We start from the raw sequence: 8576 nt of genomic DNA, 5'->3' as shown, positions 1-8576 counted from the left end.
AAGAGGTGTTGGGAGCCATTACGATTCTGCCCTCCGTAAAGGTTGGCAGCTCTGTGCCATTGATTGCCTGTTAATGAAGGAACAATAGCTCTCAAGGCACCCTGTATATGGAGAGAGTGCCAGAGATGGTAAGCGTGTGAAGCTTATATGCCTTGTGGGCCAATCGATGCAACTTGTGCAATCTTTATGTGGTCATGTGGTGCCATTCTTAGTGGGAGCTAAGATGGGCAATGCCATGCCACATAACTGCTACACGAAAGCACCTGATGTACCACTCAACATCATTCTCTGCCCTGTCAGGAACCTTGGAAGAATTGAAGGAACTGAGTTGAATTGCAACTTGATGATGGGGATGGTTCACCCGATATTAATTGATATGCTTCTTGAGAGGATCCATATGTACCGCAGTTGTAGCCCACACAGAGGCCCCCCCTGGTCACGAGCAGCAGCACCCAAGGAGAGCTCGCCACTACAAATCACCGGACATCTACAGATCCCACATGACATACCTATAGATGTCAGAGTGCCAGTGTCAGAGATGACAGCGGATGTCAAGAGAGGCAGTGACATATCTCTGCGCCCTGCTGAATGACGACCTGCAGCCCAGGGGCTTCAGGGGACATCCTGTGCCTGTGGCACTCTCGGTGACAGAGGCTCTCAATTTTTACACCTCTGCATCATTTCAGGGGCTCTCCGGAGACCTTTTTGGGGTCACACAGTCAGCAGTTCACCATTGCATCAGGGAGGTCACCGATGCCCGGTACCAGATGGCTGGTGACTATATCCATTTCATGACAGACCCTGAAAGCCAAGCCCAGAGGGCCACCGGTGTCATCTCCAATGCTGAATTCCCACAGGTACAAGGGGTTACAGATTGCACCTATGTGGCCATCAAGGCTCCCGACGGGCGACCAGCTGAATATCTAAATCATAAAGGCTTCCACTCAATGTGCAGCTTGCATGTGATCACCAGAAACGATTCATGCAAATCTGTGCCCGCTTTCCAGGCAGCTGCCATGATGCCTTCATCCTGCGCCAGTCCCAGCTGCCATTGCTGTTCAATGAAATGGCTCAGATGGAGGGGTGGCTTCTTGGAGACAAGGGCTCCGCCTTGCATACATGGCCCCTGACACCAATAAAAAACCCCACCACTGCAGAAGAGAGATACAACGCCAGCCACAGAGCGACAAGAGCCATCACTGAGCAGGCGATCGGCATGCTGAAAATGTGATTCCGCTGCCTGGATAGATCGGGTGGTGCCCTGCAGTACAAGCTGGAAAGGGTAGCTTGCATTGTTGCTGTCTGCTGTGCTCTGCACAACTACACACTCAATAGGGGGAAGGGCTTGCAGGATGAGCAGAGACATGAGCAGGACTCATCCTCAGATGATGAGGATGCTAAGGACTTACAGCAGGAAAGGCACAAGGGAGGACAGAGAGCATCCAGGCACCGCATGCAGGGCGAGCAGTGAGCTAGGAATGCACAGCAGGGTTCTTCATGCTATAGGAACCACTGTGGGCTCTGCATGCCACACAGCACCCTCGTTCACCTGTTGTGCAGCAGTCTGCATCTGCAACACTTTTGTGTCCAACATTACTGGCAGCAGACTACTGAGCTATTGTCCATATTACTACATCCGTGGAGATGCACATGAGTGATACTGGCATAGCAATGATGTTACTCCATACATTGGCAGTTCTGAAAGGCCAATGATATAATGGAAGGAGCCAAGATCGGTACATGCTGGCACACTTCATTCACACAGTAAAAGCAACGCACGTTAGTGAAGACGATTTTGTTTTCAGCCCTTCAACATTCTTGTATCACCCAGTCGAGATGCAGTGGCAGACTTTTAAGGAGATATTTAATAACTCTCAAAGATTTATCCCAGTGAGAAAGACTGAGAAGGATGCCTCATTGTGGCTAAATAAGGAAGTTAAGGATAGTATCAAATTGGAAGAAACACTGCACAATTCTGCAAAGATTTGTGGCAAGTCAGAAGTTTGGACAGATAAGAACCAGCAAAGGATGATTAAAAAAATGGTGAGGGTGAAATTACAATAGAAGCGAAAGCTAGCGAGGAAAACAAAACCAGATACTAAGTTTCTACAAGTATTTATAAAGGAAAGAGTAACTAAAACAAGTGATGGTCCTCTAGAGAGTGAATCTGGGGAATTAATAATGGAAAACAAGGAACTGGCAGAAGCGTTAAACAGGTATTTTGCACCGTCATCACTATAGAAGACTTCGCAAAGATACTTGATAATCAAGAGGCGAAAGGGAGGGAGAAACTTTAAACAATCAATCACCAAGGAAAGGGTACCGGGAAAACTATTAAACCTAATAAACCAGGACCTGATGGCTTTAGAACATTAGAACATTACAGCGCAGTACAGGCACTTCGGCCCTCGATGTTGCGCCGACCTGTGAAACCATCTGACCTACACTATTCCATTTTCATCCATATGTCTATCCAATGACCACTTAAATGCCCTTAAAGTTGGCGAGTCTACTACTGTTGCAGGCAGGGCGTTCCACGCCCCTACTACTCTCTGAGTAAAGAAACTACCTCTGACATCTGTCCTATATCTATCACCCCTCAACTTAAAGCTATGTCCCCTCGTGTTTGCCATCACCATCCGAGGAAAAAGACTCTCACTATCCACCCTATCTAACCCTCTGATTATCTTATATGTCTCTATTAAGTCACCTCTCCTCCTCCTTCTCTCCAACGAAAACAACCTCAAGTCCCTCAGCCTTTCCTCGTAAGACCTTCCCTCCATACCAGGCAATATCATAGTAAATCTCCTCTGCACCCTTTCCATAGCTTCCACATCCTTCCTATAATGCGGTGACCAGAACTGCACGCAATACTCCAGGTGCGGTCTCACCAGAGCTTTGTACAGCTGCAGCATGACCTCGTGGCTCCGAAACTCGATCCCCCTACTAATAAAAGCTAACATACCATATGCCTTCTTAACAGCCCTATTAACCTGGGTAGCAACCTTCAGGGATTTATGCACCTGGACACCAAGATCTCTCTGTTCATCTACACTACCAAGAATCTTCCCATTAGCCCAGTACTCTGCATTCCTGTTACTCCTTCCAAAGTGAATCACCTCGCACTTTTCCGCATTAAACTCCATTTGCCATCTCTCAGCCCAGCTCTGCAGCCTATCTATGTCCCTCTGTACCCGACAACATCCTTCGGCACTATCCACAACTCCACCGACCTTAGTGTCATCTGCAAATTTGCTAACCCACCCTTCTACACCCTCTTCCAGGTAATTTATAAAAATATCAAACAGCAGTGGCCCCAAAACAGATCCTTGCGGTACACCACTAGTAACTAAACTCCAGGATGAACATTTGCCATCAACCACCACCCTCTGTCTTCTTTCAGCTAGCCAATTTCTGATCCAAAGCTCTAAATCACCTTCAACCCCATACTTCCGTATTTTCTGCAATAGCCTACCATGGGGAACCTTATCAAACGCCTTACTGAAATCCATATACACCACATCCACGGCTTTACCCTCATCCACCTGTTTGGTCACCTTCTCGAAAAACTCAATAAGGTTTGTGAGGCACGACCTACCCGTCACAAAACCGTGCTGACTATCGCTAATGAACTTATTCTTTTCAAAATGATTATAAATCCTATCTCTTAGAACCTTTTCCAACATTTTACCCACAACCGAAGTAAGGCTCACAGGTCTATAATTACCAGGGCTGTCTCTACTCCCCTTCTTGAACAAGGGGACAACATTTGCTATCCTCCAGTCTTCCGGCACTATTCCTGTCGACAATGACAACATAAAGATCAAGGACAAAGGCTCTGCAATCTCCTCTCTGGCTTCCCAGAGAATCCTAGGATAAATCCCATCTGGCCCAGGGGACTTATCTATTTTCACACTTTGCAAAATTGCAACACCTCCTCCTTATGAACCTCAATCCCATCTAGCCTAGTAGTCTGAATCTCAGTATTCTCCTCGACAACATTTTCTTTCTCTACTGTAAATACTGACGAAAAATATTCATTTAACGCTTCCCCTATCTCCTCTGATTCCACACACAACTTGCCACTTCTATCCTTGATTGGCCCTAATCTAACTCTAGTCATTCTTTTATTCCTGATATACCTATAGAAAGCCTTAGGGTTTTCCTTGATCCTATCCGCCAATGACTTCTCGTGACCTCTCCTTGCTCTTCTTAGCTCTCCCTTTAGATCCTTCCTGGCTAGCTTGTAACTCTCAAGCGCCCTAACTGAGCCTTCATGTCTCATCCTAACATAAGCCTTCTTCTTCCTCTTGACAAGTGCTTCAACTTCTTTAGTAAACCACGGCTCCCTCGCTCGACAACTTCCTCCCTGCCTGACAGGTACATACTTATCAAGGACACGCAGTAGCTGCTCCTTGAATAAGCTCCACATTTCGATTGTGCCCATCCCCTGCAGTTTCCTTCCCCATCCTACGCATCCTAAATCTTGCCTAATCGCATCATAATTTCCTTTTCCCCAGCTATAATTCTTGCCCTGCGGTACATACCTGTCCCTGCCTATCGCTAAGGTAAACCTAACCGAATTGTGATCACTATCGCCAAAGTGCTCACCTACATCTAAATCTAACACCTGGCCGGGTTCATTACCTAGTACCAAATCCAATGTGGCATCTCCCCTGGTTGGCCTGTCTACATACTGTGTCAGAAAACCCTCCTGCACACACTGGACAAAAACTGACCCATCTAAAGTACTCGAACTATAGTATTTCCAGTCAATATTTGGAAAGTTAAAGTCCCCCATAACAACTACCCTGTTACTCTCGCCCCTGTCGAGAATCATCTTCGCTATCCTTTCCTCTACATCGCTGGAACTATTCGGAGGTCTATAGAAAACTCCCAACAGGGTGACCTCTCCTCTCCTGTTTCTAACCTCGGCCCATACCACCTCAGTAGACGAGTCCTCAAACGTCCTTTCTGCCGCCGTAATACTCTCCTTGATTAACAATGCCACACCCCCCCCCTCTTTTACCATCTTCTCTGTTCTTACTGAAACATCTAAATCCCGGAGCCTGCAACATCCATTCCTGCCCCTGCTCTACCCATGTCTCCGAAATGGCCACAACATCGAGATCCCAGGTACCAACCCATGCTGCAAGCTCACCCACCTTATTCCGGATGCTCCTGGCGTTGAAGTAGACACACTTTAAACCAAGTTCTTGCTTGCCAGTGCCCTCTTGCGTCCTTGTAACCTTATCCCTGACCTCACTACTCTCAACATCCTGTACACTGGAACTACAATTTAGGTTCCCATTCCCCTGCTGAATTAGTTTAAACCCCCCCGAAGAGCACTAGCAAATCCCACTCCCCCAGGATATTGGTACCCCTCTGGTTCAGGTGAAGACCATCCTGTTTGTAGAGGTGTCACCTACCCCAGAAAGAGCCCCAATTATCCAGGAAACCAAAACCCTCCCTGCTACACCATCCCTGCAGCCACGTGTTCAACTCCTCTCTCTCCCTATTCCTCGCTTCGCTAGCACGTGGCACGGGCAACAACCCAGAGATAACAACTCTGTTTGTTCTCGCTCTAAGCTTCCACCCTAGCTCCCTGAATTTCAGCCTTAAATCCCCATCTCTCTTCCTACCTATGTCGTTGGTGTCTATGTGGACCACGACTTGGGGCTGCTCCCCCTCCCCCTTAAGGATCCCAAAAACACGATCCGAGACATCACGAACCCTGGCACCTGGGAGGCAACACACCAACCGTGAGTCTCTCTCGTTCCCACAGAACCTCCTATCTGTTCCCCTAACTATGGAGTCCCCAATGACTAATGCTCTGCTCCTCTTCCCCCTTCCCTTCTGAGTAACAGGGACAGACTCTGTGCCAGAGACCTGTACCCCATTGCTTACCCCTGGTAAGTCCCCCCCCCAACAGTATCCAAAACGATATACCTGTTGTTGAGGGAAACGGCCACAGGGGATCCCTGCACTGCCTGCTGGTTCCCTCTCCTTCCCCTGACGGTAACCCATCTACCTACTTCTTTTACTTGAGGTGTGACTACCTCCCTTTCACTCCTCTCAATAACACCCTCCGCCTCCCGAATGATCCGAAGTTCATCCAGCTCCAGTTCCCTAACGCGGTTCTCGAGGAGCTGGAGTTGGGTGCACTTCCCGCAGATGCAGTCAGCAGGGACACTCTTGGCGACCCTTACCTCCCACATTCTGCAGGAGGAACATACAACTGCCTTAACTTCCATTCCCACTATTGTTGGAGGGGAGACATTAGCCAGGTGTACAGCAGATGTCTCATCCTCCAGCATCCGTTCTCTGGTTTGACATTGTGACTGAAAGACATCATAATGTTTCCAGGATAACTGGCATTCACCACCTATGATCAGCTGGGCAGGGTTGTAGGCCAACTGTAGTGCAGTAGCTTCTACTGGGCAAATGGAGTCTCGGACTGGAATTTTACCTGCTCAAAACGGGCGTCCGAGGCGAAAAATGGCAGTCGATATCAGGTCCCCGACATTATTACTCCCAATCAGCATTTGACATGGGTCGGACGGTGGGAGAGATTGAGGTGCTGATCGCTGTCCACTTTGCAGCAATTAAGGGCCAATTGAGATAGTCTAGAATTCAATTGACAGCCATTTTACGTCAGCTGTCACATTTTGTGCCTGGCAAACGAGTCAAACGGGGAGTTGGGAACTCGGCAGCTTTGAAAGAGCGGCAACCAGTGTATCTGTGAAGGAGTTGGAGGTACTGTTTTTTTATTACACTCTGATAGATTTGTGTGCTGTTTTGAAGGTTGGGACTGTTTTTGCTGGTTCACCAGGGTTCACCTGAGTGATTGAAACTCCTGGTAGGGCCACAGCATCACTGATTTATTCTGTGTAGGAGAGGGAGGGTTCTGAGTGCCTGTCCTTGCAGCAGACTGCAAATACCTGTCCTCAGAACATCTTTGGGACACTGCAGCCATGGGAATTGTCCACTCTGGAGGCAGCTCACCTCTTGAGGAAGACTACGCCACAAAGAGGGACAGGAGGGCAAATGTCCAGTGTAATCAGCAACCTGCTGGCCAAGTGCAGCCTGGTAATGGGGGAGGGGCAGAAGGTCACAGAGTGCGCCAGGAGCAACCACCTGTGAGGAAATGAGCCTACCCAGCAGGCAGGGTCTATTGCCCGCGATTGAGCCTTCTTCAAATGTCAGAGCACCAGTTCCCAAAACTGCACCTGTCCCGAGAGACTGGCACATCCCTGAGATGCTGGCAGCAGAGGTCGCTTCCAACTGTGTGGGTGGCCATCCAACGTCAGCCCCACTGAAGCTAACAGTCGCTCTGAACTTCTATGCATCAGGTCCTTCCTGGCCTCATCAGGAGTGTGCAATCATCAGCGCATCACTACATTGCTACATTACCACTACAGGTGGTAACTGATACCATATTCAGGCATGCCAACAGGTTCATCAGGTTCCAGACAGACTCCGCCAGTCAGGCTGAGAGCACCAGAGGATTCAGCACCGTCGCTGGGTTCCCCGTGGTCCAAGGAGTCATTGATTGCACACATGTGGCCATTCGAGCACCTACAGGTCAATCAGGGCCTTCATTAATCGAAAGGGGTTTCATTCAATGAATGTGCAACTTGTCTGTGATCACTGTATATTGCAAGTGTGTGCTCGTTATCCTGGAAGCAGTCACGGTGCATTCATTCTCCAGAACTCCCAGGCGCCAGCACTATTCAGCACCCCTCCACCCAGCCCCCCCGAGTGCCTGCAAGGATGGATACTTGGTGACAGGGGATACCCGCTGAAGACATGGCTGATGACACCAGTGAGGAACCCACAGAATGAAGCAGAGGAACGGTACAATGCAAGCCATGCGACCACCAGAGTCACGATTGAGCAGACCATGGGTCTTCTGAAAATGAGATTTAAGTATCTCAATCGCTCAGGTGGTGCCCTACAGTACTCGCCAGCAAGGGTATGTTGCATTGTTGTCGTCTGCTGTGCCTTACATAACCTGGTTCTGCAGTGGAGGGGGAGCGGGGGGAAGAGGGGAAGAGACGCTGGAAGATGACGACGACGTTGTTCAGCGCGAGGCATCCTCAGACGAGGATGTTGAAATGGCTGAGGATGAGGAGGAGGGGGCACAGCCACCTGAATAGCAGGGGGAGGGAGCTGGAGGTTTGCAGGAGTTGAGTACAAGGGAGTCCCAGGAGGCTCTAATACTCAGGAGTTTTTCCTGAACGGAGGCTCGTCACCCAGTGACTGACATGTCCGTGTGAAATGAGGCATTCTCATCAGCTGGAAGCACAGAAGCACTCACCTGCTGGTGGAAATCTCAGCTGCAATGGCCTGCCTTTCCCTCAAACACCACAAGGCCCGAATACACCACCTCCCCAAGTCTCCATCTCATGCAGAACAAGATGGCCTAAAACATCAGCGTCGACTTATGACAGATGAAAATGCCAAGTGAAAAATGTAACAATTTTCCATGAAGTATAACAGCAAATAAATATTTACAAATTGTGACACCGCCGTTCTGATAGTTTGAAACGTTTGCGAGTGCTCACACATGTGGA

This window comes from Heterodontus francisci, chromosome 41 (genome assembly GCF_036365525.1).
Source record: "Heterodontus francisci isolate sHetFra1 chromosome 41, sHetFra1.hap1, whole genome shotgun sequence".
In the NCBI taxonomy this organism is placed as follows: Eukaryota; Metazoa; Chordata; class Chondrichthyes; order Heterodontiformes; family Heterodontidae; genus Heterodontus; species Heterodontus francisci.
Note: the sequence above shows the minus strand (reverse complement) of the source record.